The following is a 15,018-nucleotide window of genomic DNA, read 5'->3' on the forward strand; positions in this document are numbered from 1 at the left end:
AACAGAAGAGTAGAGAGGCAAGTGTGAGTACAAACTAGTACTCAACAAGTACAACACGAGTATGAGGCTCTAAGGTTAGCTGACTCAACTGCATTAGCTTTTTTAATCTTGGCAAATTTTATTAAAGCTAATTACTACAAGTGGATGAGTTACCATAACCCAAATTGCATAAAATTAATCAATATTAATTAAGAACTACTGAGAACCATCCAAACCAAACCACCCGGGGAATCGCCCTCGTCAAAGGTTGATAGCCCCACTAATCAAAAGGAGGATCTGGGCCGCTCATGACTGTGAGCACAGCTGATATATCAGTTTTACACTCTCGAGAGGTTGCACAACTTTACCCACAAGTCGTGAGCTCCACTAGTTGTTCATCACACTTCCTTAGGTGAGATGGCTAGCAAGCACACTACGAGACTGTTACAAAGGACACGTTGGTAAGATGTAACCGCTAAGGATTCTGGATCAGCGACGATGGGGCCCACCTCCGGGGGTACAAGACACACAGCACAGACCAAGCCGGAGGAGCAGGGACCATTGAAGCTTACCACCCCTCTTGCCCACGCAGGTAAGTTACTCCCGAACCAACACGACCCAATTAGTAAGTCAAGACCGTCCCATTCCAGTCTTGTGGTTGCGCGGTTGTCCCAGGTTGTCGCTCTATGAACCGGTCCTTATGGAGAGTGGCCAACCAAGCACTAAGCACCGTGCTGGCCCCCTAAACCATGTTTCTACAAAAATATATTTTTAAGGACGCACAAACCACTCAAGCACACAGCACAGAGGGTCGGCTCCAGAATTAGGTTGCATAAGACCATTAATCAAATTAATTAAAAAGGACCAAGATTTGTTATAGCGTAGCAACCTAGCATAACTAACCAAAATGCAACCCATAGGATATATATATAGGATATAAAGTTGGCTAGGAAAGTCCTTATAGGCATGCAGTATTAAAATGCAGCATGAAATTGTATTAAAAAGTGATAGGAGGTTCATGTTATACTTGCCTTCCTCGTACTCTCCCGGCTGCTGCTCGAACTGCTCGGAAGACGGCTGCTCCTGGTACTGGTCCAAAGGTTCCGCGTCTACTCACGGTCATCAGGCATAGTCCACACATACACACATGCACGAACAATAGCAAACTATAAGAAAACAGTACAACAATACAATGAAACAGCACATGAAACTGGCCTAGATCTATTCTATGCGTTACAACGATCGCGTGGATATAAAGAACACCTAAAACGGAGCTAAAACGTGAAAACTACGCTTAAGACAAGATCCAGGGGCTTATTTGTAAGAAAATAGGAAAACCAGGGGGGGTTTTGTGTAAAAACTGAGGGCCAAAACCTAATTAAAGGTTAAACCTAGGGCTAGACTGCGAAAACTACAAAACTATGGTTGAAAAACAATTTTCTAGAAAGGCCAGGGGTCAAACAGGAAGAAAAAGGACCTGAATGCAAATACTTTTGCTCTACGGGGTGTACTGCGGGTTGAATCCTCAAAAAGGCAGGGGCTTCTTAACAAAAAGGCTGGTTGAAAGGGTATGATTTAATCTGGGCCCTCGGATCAGATCTGCACGGCCCAGATTAGAATCCATACGCGAAGGGGTACGGGATGATCTCAGCCTTTGGATCGAGATCGGACGGTCGGGAACGGATCTAGGTTTACAACTCGCGCGATCCACCGGATTTGAAATGGACGGCTGAGATCCCACCACGGTCGGGATCTAATCCGATGCGTCGGATCGACGATGGACAGCTCAGGTTGGATACACCCGCGAACCGGTATCTTACGATATTAGCCGCTGGATCGAGATCTAACCGTTGTGGCACGCCGGCCTCCGATCTAATCTCGATCGTCCGCCTCGGATCAAAGGGCCAGGAGCAAAGGGCGGAAGTGGGCGGCGATCTCTCGCCGGAGAAGAGGAGGCCGCGGCGGAGGCTCACCGGCGACGCGCGAACGGGCGGTTCCGTGGCCAAAAGACGACGAGATCCGGTCGGGGAGTGGGAGAAGGGCACGGGGAAGCCAATTGGGGCCAAAGGGGGCGGAGGCGGTGGCCGTAGCGGCCGGGCGACGGCGACGTGCGGCTCGGGTGCTCCGGTGAGCGCGCGCGGCGGCGGTAGGGCGAGACCGGGGGAAAGGATGGGTCGGGAGGCTTCCTTACCCCACCGGGATGAGCTCCCGAGGCTTGAACGACGGCGGCGGCCGGCGAGGAGGCGGGACGGCGGCGGCCCGGGGCGCGCGGCGGCGGCGAGCGCGTGAGCTAGGGTTTCGGGGCGGCGGAGCACGGTGGTGGCTAAGGGGAAACCCTAGGGGAGGCGGTGCATTAAATAGGGGCCACGCGGCGCCTGGCGAGCGGGCCCGAGGCGGGGCGGCGCCGGGGTGCGGTCGAGCTCGGACTCGAGCTCGAGCCCAACTCGGTCGCGAGGAAGGCAATGACCCCGACAGGTGGGGTCATCCCGCCAGCGGCTGCGGGGGAGAGCAGGGAGGAAAGGGGCCGCGCGGCAGCTGGGCCGGGCGAGCGGCACGCGGAGGCCCACGCGGAAGGAAAAGAGGAGGGGTCGGACTGGACCGAGGGAGCGCGTGGCAGCCCAGGCGACGGAGACAGCTCGGAGAGCGTGGGCTAGGCCAAGAGGGGAAGTTCGGACGTGGTGGGCTGGGCGGCTTTGGGCCGGGGAAAAGGAGAGAGCAAGGGAAAAAGAGCCCGCGGCTGAGGAGAAAAAGAAGGGTTTTGGGCTGCTGCGTTGGCTGGTCCATTTCCCTTTCTTCTTTTTCTTTTCTTTACTAATTCAAACTACTTCAAACAAACTATTTGAATTCAAACCAAAACTTGAATTCAACCCTACACACTCAATACAAATAAAATAATGCTGCAGCATGAATGCACAAACAAGTTGTTCTTAAAATAAATTTTATTTTCTTGTATTTTAAAATTACTTTAAATGCCACAAAATTAAGGAAAAACTCTGGAAATTTTATTTGAGCCAAAATAAATTCATTAAAATTAGGGAAATTTTCATTAGGATGTTACAATTCAATACATTGGTTCCTAGGGAAATGCAACTAGGGTTTCTCATACAACTCCTAAGAACTTAATGCATAGAGATATGTATATTTAACAGTATAGATTGTAGTATAAACAAAGTAGGGGTTATGTCCGGGGCTTGCCTTCTTGCGTAGGGTTGGGAGCAGTAGTGTCAAGGTTTTCCGAACTTTGGTTCGGAGCTTCAGTTAGGCCTTCGACGGCGCTCTCGGGGTCTTCAGAAACTTCTACGGTTTGATCCGAGATCAGTTCGTAATCACCGTCGGCGAGAGTAATCAGATCTACATGATATGCAAAGATGTGAATTGAGGGATGTATTTTCTTTTATTTATTTCATGATAAAGTTATAATCCAAAAAGCTAACATACAAGAACTCATGAAACAAAAGGGGTTTTAGCCTTGAATCATCATTTATATTTAACTTATGACTATAGCATTGAATTTACTAAAAACAGGAATTAAAATATTTAAGTTTAGATTCAAATCCCAATTTAAATTCAAATTTTAGGTAAATAAAATTGTAAAGCCTTGAAAATTTAATCATAGATTAATTATCCACCTATTAGATTATGACAAAAGATCTAATTAATTAAGCTTTACTAGACATGCTTAACTAATTCCATTTCAATTCAAATTTGAATTACCCAAATTTAAAAGAACTCAAGCTACAAAACAATACTAGGTTTGAAAATCTTACACCAGTTCATACATAATCTATAGAAATTACATACCAAAAATCATAAGTAGCAAAGTCAATATGTAGAAGCTATGCATATTAAACTCCCTTACCTTAGATTTAAAATAGATTCAAAAATACTTAGTTTCAAACCAAACTTATTTGATGAAAGTTGTAGGGTTTGAAATCTAATTTCTAACAAAATTGGTTTGACAATTTTTGGAATTTCCTACAATTTTCTATCAATTTTACAATTTAACTGCATCGCTCACATAAAATAACAGAAATGTTTACACAGGGGTCCTTCGTAGCACTGTTTCTCTGAGTCTTATGGTTTGCAAATAGCCTCCTAGGCTTTTGCTCCTTCTAACCCGAGGTCCTTGGCCAGAGGTAAAAGGGGGCAGTGGTTAGGCAGCCATCTCCGGTGAGGAAGGTTGCCGGCGGTGAGGTCTGAGGGGAGGGAGAGGTACCACGGGGTGCTTGTACGCCTTTAGCTGCACTGGATTAGAAGAGGATGGCCTGTCGTGGCAGTGCAACAGAGATCGGCGGCCGGCGGTGGGGAAGAGATGTCGGGGACTGTACTCCGGTGCCCTTGGGTGGCGAAGGAGTGGTCGAAAAGCGTCCTGGCGGTGTGAGGAGGCTTGGTGCGGGGTCAATTGGAGTTAGGGGAGACCGGAAAGGGAGGTCCCACGGTGAGGCCGAGGCGGCGGCGGTGGCGCTTCATTGGTAACAAGGCTCCGACTGAATTTGGAGAGCACCAAGGGGTCGGTGAGCATCAGTAGGGAACGGGGAAACTCATACGGGGGTCGATGGGAGCGAGGGGTGCCTGGTGGCGGCTGCCCACGGCAATGCCGAGCGCGGCCGGAGTTGAAGGGGAGGGGCGGCTGTGGGGTTTGGGTGGGGCGCTCAAGAATTGACCAAGAAATCAGAGGAACGGGATGTGGGGACTCATGCGGTGTTGGTGCGCACAAGAGATAGAAGTCCGGGGCTTGCTTGTGGGCTCTCCACGGCAGCGGTGAGGTGGCGGCCGACGGGTGTTCGGGGAAACCGTGGCGCGCGCGGGGCAGGACAGCGAGGAGGGGCTACGGCGGCGGGCAAGGCTAGGGTGACTCGTGGGGAAGAGGGGAGCAGGAGATGAACGGCGGCGACGAGGGCATAGCGGCGGCCAGGGGGGAAGCTCTGCGCCGGCGGTAGAACAGGGGAGCAGAGGTGCAGAAGGGGCGCAGAGGAAGAAGAAGAGAGGGAAAAGGTCCGGAGGACTGATTTACAATTTGCAGAAAGTTCAAGGGCCTCTCAGTAAACTAAAAATTCCCACTGATATAGAAATCAAATGAAGGAAAGCCCAAAATGAAAGTTGTAGAGTTTTTCAAGCTCTACAATTTAGCTTTAGGGCTCAAATTCAAAAACTCAAAGTTTGCAGTATTACATGTTGAATTTTGAACAAGGTAGAATTTTGAATTACCCTTGTCCTTACCAAAAGGGCATTTGATCAAATTTTTGATATATTTGCAAATGTTCATGGATTGTCATGATGACTAGTACTCTTACATGTTAGCCCTCAAGTAAACATGAAAGTCACTTCACACATTAACTATTTTGCATAAAAGACCCTATGACTTATGTTGTATTTACACTTAGGTCCCTGTTTTTACTCAAAGGCTTATTTTCCTGAGAATTTAATCTACCTTTTACATTTCCTTCCTTGTGATAACATAATTTTAACACCTAGCATTATATTTCCCCTAGGTTCTAATGCTATCTTCCACTTCACCCTATTTACATTCAAGGACCTATATTTTATAGAAATTATAGATATACCCCTAGCCTTTTGTACTACCCATAACAAGCATGCCTATTTCACACTAGAGTCTAATGTCTGTATCTCTTATTACCTAAATGTCACAGCCTTCCCCCCTAAAAAGAATCTCGTCCCAAGATTCAGAAGCAGAATAGAATCAGACGATCAGATTTGGGGAATTTGTTGGAAGGAAAGTTGGGAAATTCCATTGAAGATAGGATTCTGTTTCCCAAGTTGCTTCTTCTTCGGTGTGATGATCCCATAAGATCTTGTACATTTTGGTCTTCTTCCTTCTGGTGACCCTTTCTTGGTATCCAAGATTTGGATGGGTTGTTCAATATAGGATAGATCGGGTTCGATCTCAATGGCACGGGTCTCAACGATCTCCGTGGGTACCTTGATACACTTCTTAAGTTGAGAGACATGGAAAACATCATGAATAGCAGCCATTTGAGATGGAAGGTGAAGTTTGTAAGCCACTGGGCCACAAACTTCAAGGATTTCGAAGGGTTCGACATATCAGGGTGCTAGTTTTCCTTTTATGCCGAAACGCTGAACACCTTTGATAGGAGATACTCGAAGATATACAAAATCTCCTACTTGGAACTGCAGAGGTTTCCTTCTTTGGTCTGCATAACTCTTTTGCCTAGACTGGGCTGTCTTAAGGTTGGCTTGAATAACCTTGACCTTATCTTCGGCTTCGACAACTAGGTCTGGTCCAAAGATTTGCGTTCGCCGGTCTCAGACCAACTCAAAGGAGTTCGACATCTGTGACCATATAACGCTTCAAAAGGTGCCATCTGAAGACTAGATTGATAGCTGTTGTTGTAAGAGAATTCGGCCAAGGCAAGACATTTGTCCCAGCTCATACCATAGTGAATAATACAAGCTCGGAGCATGTCTTCAAGAATTTGGTTGACTTGTTCAGTTTGTCCATCCGTCTGAGGATGATATGCAGAGCTTCGAATCAGTTTAGTTCCAAGAGCTGACTGCAATTGTTCCCAGAAGCGTGCAATGAATGGTGCCCCTCGATCAGAGATGATGGTCTTGGGAACACCGTGTAACCGAACAATTTGATCAAGATAGACTTCGGCATATTTCTTAACAGAGTAAGTGGTATGCACAGGAAGAAAATGAGCCGTTTTAGTAAGTCTATCAATGATTACCCATATGGAGTCATGCTTTTGAGATGTGTTGGGAAGACCAACAATGAAATCCATGCTAATGTCTTCCCACTTCTATGACGGAATGCGTAGTGGCTGAAGTGTACCTGATGCCTTGATATGACTGGCTTTGACTCTTTGGCACGTATCACACTCAGATACATATTTAGCAATTTCTCTTTTCATTCTGGTCCACCAAAAATGTTGTTGTAGATCTTGATACATTTGGTGCTACCAGGATGAATAGAGAATTTAGATAAATGTGCTTCATCAAGGATTTGTTTTCGAAGTTGATGATCTTTTGGTACAACGATGTGATTGTTGAAGCACAAGACTCCTTGAGGATCAGTACGAAAACACTTGTATTTAGCTTCTCCTTGAGATAGTCTTAGCTTGATAATTCTAATACCCTCATCATGTAGTTGTGACATGATGATTTTATCTCAAAGGGTAGACTCGATAGAATAAAGATTTAAACTACCTTGAGGAATAATCTCTAGATTGAGTTTTCTCATCTGATTACAGAGAGTGTCATTGTAAGCTGCTATGCATAAGCAATGACAATGTGCCTTGCGGCTAAGTGCATCCGCAACCACATTGGCTTTGCCAGGATGGTAGTATACCTCAAGGTCGTAATCTTTGATCAATTCCAACCAACGCCTTTGCCTCATATTCAAATCAGCTTGAGTAAAGATATATTTGAGGCTCTTATGGTCAGTGTAAATATTACACTTGGCACCCATAAGATGATGTCTCCAAATTTTAAGGGCGTGAACAGCTGCTGCCAATTCAAGATCATGGGTTGGATAGTTTTGCTCATGGTTCCGAAGTGCTCGGGATGCATAAGCAATGACCCGGTTGTTTTGCATTAGAACACAACCAGGCCAGTCCCTGAAGCATCACAGTAGACATCAAAAGGCTGAGTATTATCTGGCTAAGCTAGCACAGGAGCGGTTGTTAGAAGTTTTCTTAAAGTGTGGAACGCTTCGTCACACTTATCGTCCCATCGATATTTAACTTCTTTCTTAAGCAGCTCAGTCATAGGTTTGGCTATCTTGGAGAAATCTGGAATGAATCGGTGATAGTATCACGCCAATCCAAGAAAACTTCAAATTTGATGGACTGAAGTTGGAGGCTTCCAATCCATAACTTCGTGAACTTTAGTTGGATCAACTGATATGCCTTCACTAGAGATAGTGTGTCCCAGAAATTTCACACTATCCAGCCAAAATTCACATTTTGAGAATTTGGCGTAAAGGCGATGATCACGTAATCGTTGAAGAACGATACGTATGTGATTGGCATGGTCTTCATTAGTCTTGGAATATATTAGAATATCATCGATGAAGACCACGACGAATTTATCAAGCTCCGGCATAAAGACTGAGTTCATGAGATACATGAAATATGCCGGGGGGTCAGTAAGCCCAAATGACATAACGAAATATTCATATAGTCCATATCTGGTCGAGAAAGCCGTCTTTCGAAGGTCACAAGGCTTGATTTTGATCTGATGATAGCCAGAGCGTAAGTCAATCTTAGAGAATACCTTAGCTCCAGCTAGTTGATCGAACAAAATATCAATGCGGGGAAGAGGGTACTTATTTTTGATAGTGACCGCATTGAGTGGACGATAATCAACACATAACCTTAGGCTATTGTCCTTCTTCTTGACAAAGAAAGCGGAACAACCCCAAGGTGAAGCACTTGGGCATATGAAACCTTTATCAAGAAGATCTTGAAGTTGGATCTTTAGCTCGGCCAACTAATTTGTTGGCATACGATATGGCCTCTTTGAAATAGGAGCAGTGCCAGGTTGAAGTTCAATAACGAACTCGATGTCTCTGTCTGGTGGCATTCCAAGCAAATCATCTGGAAAGACATCGGGAAACTCACTAACTACAGGAATATCTCCTATTTGGATGTTAGTGATGGCATAAGTGCAAGAATGCAGATACTCTTGCTGAGGCAGATAGAGGGCAGTGGCTCCTTGATGTAGTGAGTTAATCTCAATAATTTGAGAAGAGATGTCTAGCAATACTCTATGTTCTATCATCCAATTTGTCCCAAGTATAACATCAATACCCTCTAAGTTTAATAGAATCAAATCAGTTCTGATTTCTTTGCTACCAAACTGAATTGACACCTTTTTGACCATTTGGTCAGATGTAATCTTTCCTCCAAGGGTACAAATCATATATGACCCCTTAGTAGGACAAGGATCGAGTCCTATTCGGGTACCACAGTTGTTACTAATAAAACTATGAGTTGCTCCCGAATCAAATAATGTAACAACGGGTTGGCGATGGATAGCGAACGTACCCGACATGACGGGGGCCCCGTCCGGAAGTTCTGCAAGGGTGGTGAAGTTAATTCGCCCTTGCCGGACTTGCATCATCGGCCTTTTACCCCTGTTCTGGTTATTTTGATTGGGATTTTGTCCTTGGTTAGGTTTCTTGGGCCGCGGACAATCCCTGATGAAATGGTCTGCACTCCCGCAATTGAAACAGCGATAATTGTTGCCTCTCTGTGGAGCTTGTTGCACATTTGGCCTTGGGCCAGATTGCTGTAGTTGCTGTGGAGGTACGGGAGGTCTATACCTTCCTTGTTGTTGGGGCGGCCTGAAGACCAGTCTGCCAAACGGGGCATTCCTCTGTGGTGCTCTGATCTGTGTGTTAGGAATAACCCGATACCTCGGTGATTGAGCACTCGAGGATCCAGTCGGAGTCTTTGTTTTCTTCTCAGCACGATGTGCCATGATACAATCCTCCTGGGTTAAGGCCATATTAACCAGCTCGCTGAAATTATTAGCCCTAACAAGATTCAGGCGCTCCTTGAGCTTGGTATTAAGGCCATGATGAAAACGATCTTGTTTCTTGGCATCACTGTCTGCATGATAACCTGCATATTGGCCCAGATGATTAAAAGTCTATGCATACTGCAATACCATATTAGAACCTTGGGTAAGTGCGATGGCCTCATTCAACTTTCGCTCCAGCAATCCTTCGGGAATATAATGTGCCCTGAAGGCAGTCCAAAATTCATCCTAGGAGATGACATGTCCCGCGGGCTGCTGTTGTCGGTCAAAGCCCACCGGCGAGCAGCGACAGGCAACACGAGGAGCCGGGAGGCTTCCGGGACTGCTGGTGGGCCCCGGTCCCTCGGTCAACTGCCCAGAAGTCCGGCACACGCCCTGGCTTGGTGAAGTGCTAGGCGTGCCACCTGACCTATACCAGATCAGGAAGGTGTAGGAACCGTTCGTCAGCTATTTTCCTGCGTACACAGCCAAAGTAAACATTAGTCCGAGCCGTGATCGGCTCTGGCAACGACTCTTAGATCAGCCAAAGAAGCCGATAGAGTTATTGTATTAAATCAGTCCTTCGGGTACCTTCCGGAATCGGCTGAAAGAAGCCGATTGCTACATTTAATAAGCCGGATCTACTAAACATGTGAACACTTTATATGAATCCGATAGGACAATAAAAGCATGTTCTGTCATTGCCAAGCCGATCCGATCTGTGACGGTAAGAGCTTTCACAGTATAACCGGAACATCCTACGCGTGGTTAAGCCTAACGTACATGAAAGATAACAACATGCTAACCCGAAAAGAGGCCTAAAAACCAACTTAACAAGTCGATTCCCGGAACAATTCCTCGTCAGGTTACCATAAGGCACCAAACATGCAGCCGGAACATTCAACCCGTTTGAAGGTCCTAATCATACGGATATTAAACCAATTCCTTGTAAAATAAAGAACCACCATAACAGATTAGATCTACTAAGCGACAACAGAACAAGGCGCTGCCCTTGCACCCGGGATCGTGTACGAGAGCAGCCAAATGTTTACGAGCAGCAAGCAAAACATGAATTTACTATTAAAAACCAATGCAGCATCATAATCGTTCAAGATAACTAGTGTTGCTCACCATAAAAAACGCTTCAGTACGAGAAACACAATGATAAACAGATAAAAGCAACGCTGCTTCGACCATGCGAAACATGATCGGAGCAGCATGACGATTACCTGGAAAAAGCCCTTGGGAAGGGGTGGCGATGCGCCGAGAGTTTGTTTTGAATGATTGATTGTATTGATTGAATCTCATGATACATATTTATAGTCCGGAGACTTAATCTTTTCTAACTAAACCTAGCTGATTACGGTACAATCTCTAACTTACTATATTTAAACTATCCTTAGATACACGGCCATCCTGGCCCTTGACACGTTCGCTCAGAAGCCGATTTGCAGACTGTTACGATAACTTCCTTCAGCCCATGTTGCTCTCGGCCCATCCTTTGGCCCAGTCAAATTATGGCGATAACACATGCCCCCCTGGTTTTGGCAATGATAATTCCGAAACCATTGCCTCCTCGACTTCTTGGACTTGTGCACGCTCATACCGCTTCCATGCCATTAGATGCGACCCTTCGACTTCCAAGGCCTGTACGCGCGCGCTGCCTTCCAATGCCGTCGGACGTGACCTTTCGACTTCCTCCTCGGGAATCGAGATAACACCGCTTCGCCTTCCATCTCTACCTTTATAAACTTTTATCAGCATATCTGTTTGTACCCATCTTCTCCCCCCGTGCATTAGTCGCATCAGCACACTCTGCATCCCTTGACAATGGCTTCTCTTTCCTCTGTTTCCTCCAATTCGCCTTCGTCTTCTTCCATAATCTCCATCACTTCCCCTGACTCCAACACCTCCAGAGAGGCGACGCCGGAGTTCGATCTAATAGCTTCGTATGAAGCTCACGCTCCTCTGCATTGGGACGTAGAGGAGTGGGACTACAACACTTGGTCAGAGGACGATGAGCCCCTGACCGACGATGAAGACCTCCAGATTCTCCTTCATGGGGACCTGGACGAAGACGACGATGAAGATTCCTGGGATGATGACTTCCTCTCTTTCTCAGAAGAAGATGCCAAGGAGACTTCCACCGATGATGACTCAATAGCAGGAGGATTCTTGCGTGGCAGATTGTCGACTTCAGGAGGCGGCGGGGACACCAGCGATGACACCAGCGATGATGGCTACGACAGCAGCAGCACCGGTGGCAGTGATGGCAGCAGCAACGACGACACAGCACGCCCCCTCCGTACAAGCGCCGCAAGACCTTAGGAACTTACTGGTGGTAGTTCATAGGATCTTTCGCCATTGATCGCAGAGCCGGTAGATCGGCTTCTTTTGTAGTCACCTTTTGTAAATAAATCCTTTTATTTCAACAAGCCAATCTCTGACATTTAATCTTAAAGTCCGATGGCATCGCACCGGCCCTTTCCCTCGAATTATCTGATCCAATCTCGCGCTTTTCTTTTATTCCGTGTCGAAAAATCCCAAGAACTCGAGTACCTTTCAAATGATCTTGCCGATAACAAGAGTACTCTGCAGTCGACTTCTTTGCTTGTTGTTGGATCCCATTCCTCAATCGGGTCAAACAATATGAGTACCAGGAAAATCCTGCGAAGAAGTCGAACCTATTCTTTTAAGATCAAGGGACTCCTGCAACCATCCTCTCTACTTTTATCAGGACCCAGAATTGGCGAGGCCCAATTACTACTTCTAAAGTCGATGGTTTGACATCGGCTGTTCAACCTTCAATTCTGTGTATGGACCGGCGCTGCTTTTTCTCTACATATCAGGCTTGCTCATCTCATTCAGCCTGATGCATTGCACCGGCTTCCAAAGTACCCGATAGATACTGTTCTGCAGCCTACGAGGTACCCGATTAGATCAACTCGACGTACTGCAAAGTACTCGATTATATCCTTGCAAATACCTTAATTATACTAGTCCGTAGCCTGATGCGTTACATCTGCTTCACCACTCATCTTCCCACATGCTCGGGAAATATTTTTTGAGATGTTGACCATTGACAGCCACCGGAAATTTAACACCATCTAATTCTTCAAGCATGTATGCATTCCCTGGCAAAACTTGATCAACTCTATAAGGCCCGTGCCAATTTGGAGACCATTTACCATATGCTGCATCCTTAGTCCCCAATGGTAACACCGCTTCCCATACTAAATCCCCAACTTGGAATTCCTTCGGTTTAACCTTCTTGTTGTACGCACAGGCTACCTTGGCCTTATTTTCTTTGATCTTTTCCAGCGACCAAAGCCTGAGTTCTGTAATGTCTTCCACATTGTCGCTCATTAGTGCTGCATATTCTTCAGCAGTTAATTCATTCTGAAACTCTATCCGTCTTGAACCGGCCGTAATTTCCCATGGCAATACGGCCTCCTGCCCATATACTAAATGATATGGTGAAGTTTTTGTTGCACCATGGCATCAAACGCAATAAGCCCATAACGCCTCCAACAATACTTCATGCCAACACCGTGGATATTCATCAATCTTCCTTTTGACTAGCTTGATCAAGCTCTGATTGGACGCTTCGGCTTGTCCATTTGCTTGGGCATAGTATGGAGACGACCTGATCAATTTAATCCCCATGTCGGCAGCGAACTTCTTGAACTCATCAGATATAAACACCGACCCTCCATCTTGTGTAATGGTCTGAGGAATCCCAAACATATGAATAACGTGTTCTCTGACGAAATTGATAAAGTCCCTCGACGTCACTGACTTCATAGGAACAGCCTCAACCCATTTGGTAAAATAATCTATGATGGCCAAAATAAATTGATGGCCCTTACTCGATGGAGGATTGATCTTACCGATCATGTCCATGCCCCAGCCCCTGAATGGCCAAGGTTTGATGATAGGGTTCATCACTGATGCTGGTACTATTTGTATTTTTCCAAACCTCTGATAGGCCTGGCATCCTTTGTAATACTTGAAACAATCTTCTAGCATATCAGGCCAATAATATCCTGAGCGCCTGATCAACCACTTCATCTTGTGGGCTGATTGGTGAGTACCATACGTTCCTTCATGGACTTCATGTAGAAGCCGATTGGACTCAATCGGCCCTAAACACTTAAGCAGTAATCCTTCCAGAGTTCTGTAGAACAAGTCGTCCCCTATCAGGACGTACTTCATGGCTCTGTAGCTATCTTCTTAGGTGCCCCCCGAGCCGGATCCTTCAAGTAATTGAAGATATCGGCTCTCCAATCCCCCTGATCCAGCAGGTTTATTGGAAAATCAGCTCCATCCGCCGTGTCCTTGTAACCGGAAGCCATCTGGGCAAGATCATTTGCCTCAGAATTTTGCGCCCTTGGTATCCAGTAGAAGTTTATATATCTGAACTGGGCCATTAGCTCCTGGCAGTGTCTCCACAAGGGAAACAACAACTCGCTCTCACATCGGTATGTCTCCGTAAGCTGAGAGATGACCAACTTTGAATCCCCAAAAACTTCTACTGCTTCTGCTCCAGCTTCGAGAAGTAACTCCATACCTTTGTGCACTGCTTCATACTCGGCTAGATTATTGGTACAAGGTGTTGGCAATCTGATTGAAAAGGAATATGTTGCCCCCCGAGGCGACATGAGCAAGATACCTATGCCAGAACCATCTCCACAGACTGACCCATCAAAAAACATTGCCCATGCGCGAATGGAAAGCGCCGCTATGTCTGAGCTAGTCCTTTCCGCAATGAGGTCAGCCAGCGCCTGCCCTTTGACTGCTTTCGCAGGCTGGTACCGGATATCAAATTCTGACAGAGCGAACAACCACTTACTGAGTCGGCCTTTCAACACCGGGGCCGACAACATATGCTTGATAACATCTGATTTGCAGATGACAATTGTCTTGGCAGAAAGCAGGATATGACGGAGCTTCGTACAGGTAAAGAATAGACAAAGGCATAGTTTCTCAATTTCAGGATACCTTGTCTCTGCATCTAGCATCCTCTTGCTGAGATAAAAAACAACTCTCCCCTTGCCATCCTGCACTTGTACGATGATCGAAGCAATGGAAGTATCACCCACTGATAGATAAATATAAAATGGCTTACCCTGCTAGGGTGGGACTAACACAGGCGGCTTGGATAAATATTCTTTAATTTCTTCGAACGCCTGTTGTTGCTCTGCCCCCCCAGTGGAACTCGTCATTGGCTTTAATTTTCACCAACTCCATGAATGGCTCAATTCTTCCTGACAGATTGGAGATGAATCTTCTAACAAAATTGATCTTGCCAATGAGTTGTTGGAGCTCCTTCTTTGTAGTAGGTGGCACCATTGTTCTTACAGCTTCTTGACTTTTTAGACCGATCTCAATTCCCCGTTCATGAACCAAGAAACCCAGGAACTGACCGGCCGATACACCAAAGACACACTTCTTAGGATTCATTCTAAGCCTGAACTTCCTAGTTCATTCCAGAATTCACCATAGATCTCCTAAGTGTCCTTCAGTTGATGCAGA

The sequence above is a fragment of the Panicum hallii genome, chromosome 8, assembly GCF_002211085.1.
Source record: "Panicum hallii strain FIL2 chromosome 8, PHallii_v3.1, whole genome shotgun sequence".
Classification (NCBI taxonomy): Eukaryota; Viridiplantae; Streptophyta; class Magnoliopsida; order Poales; family Poaceae; genus Panicum; species Panicum hallii.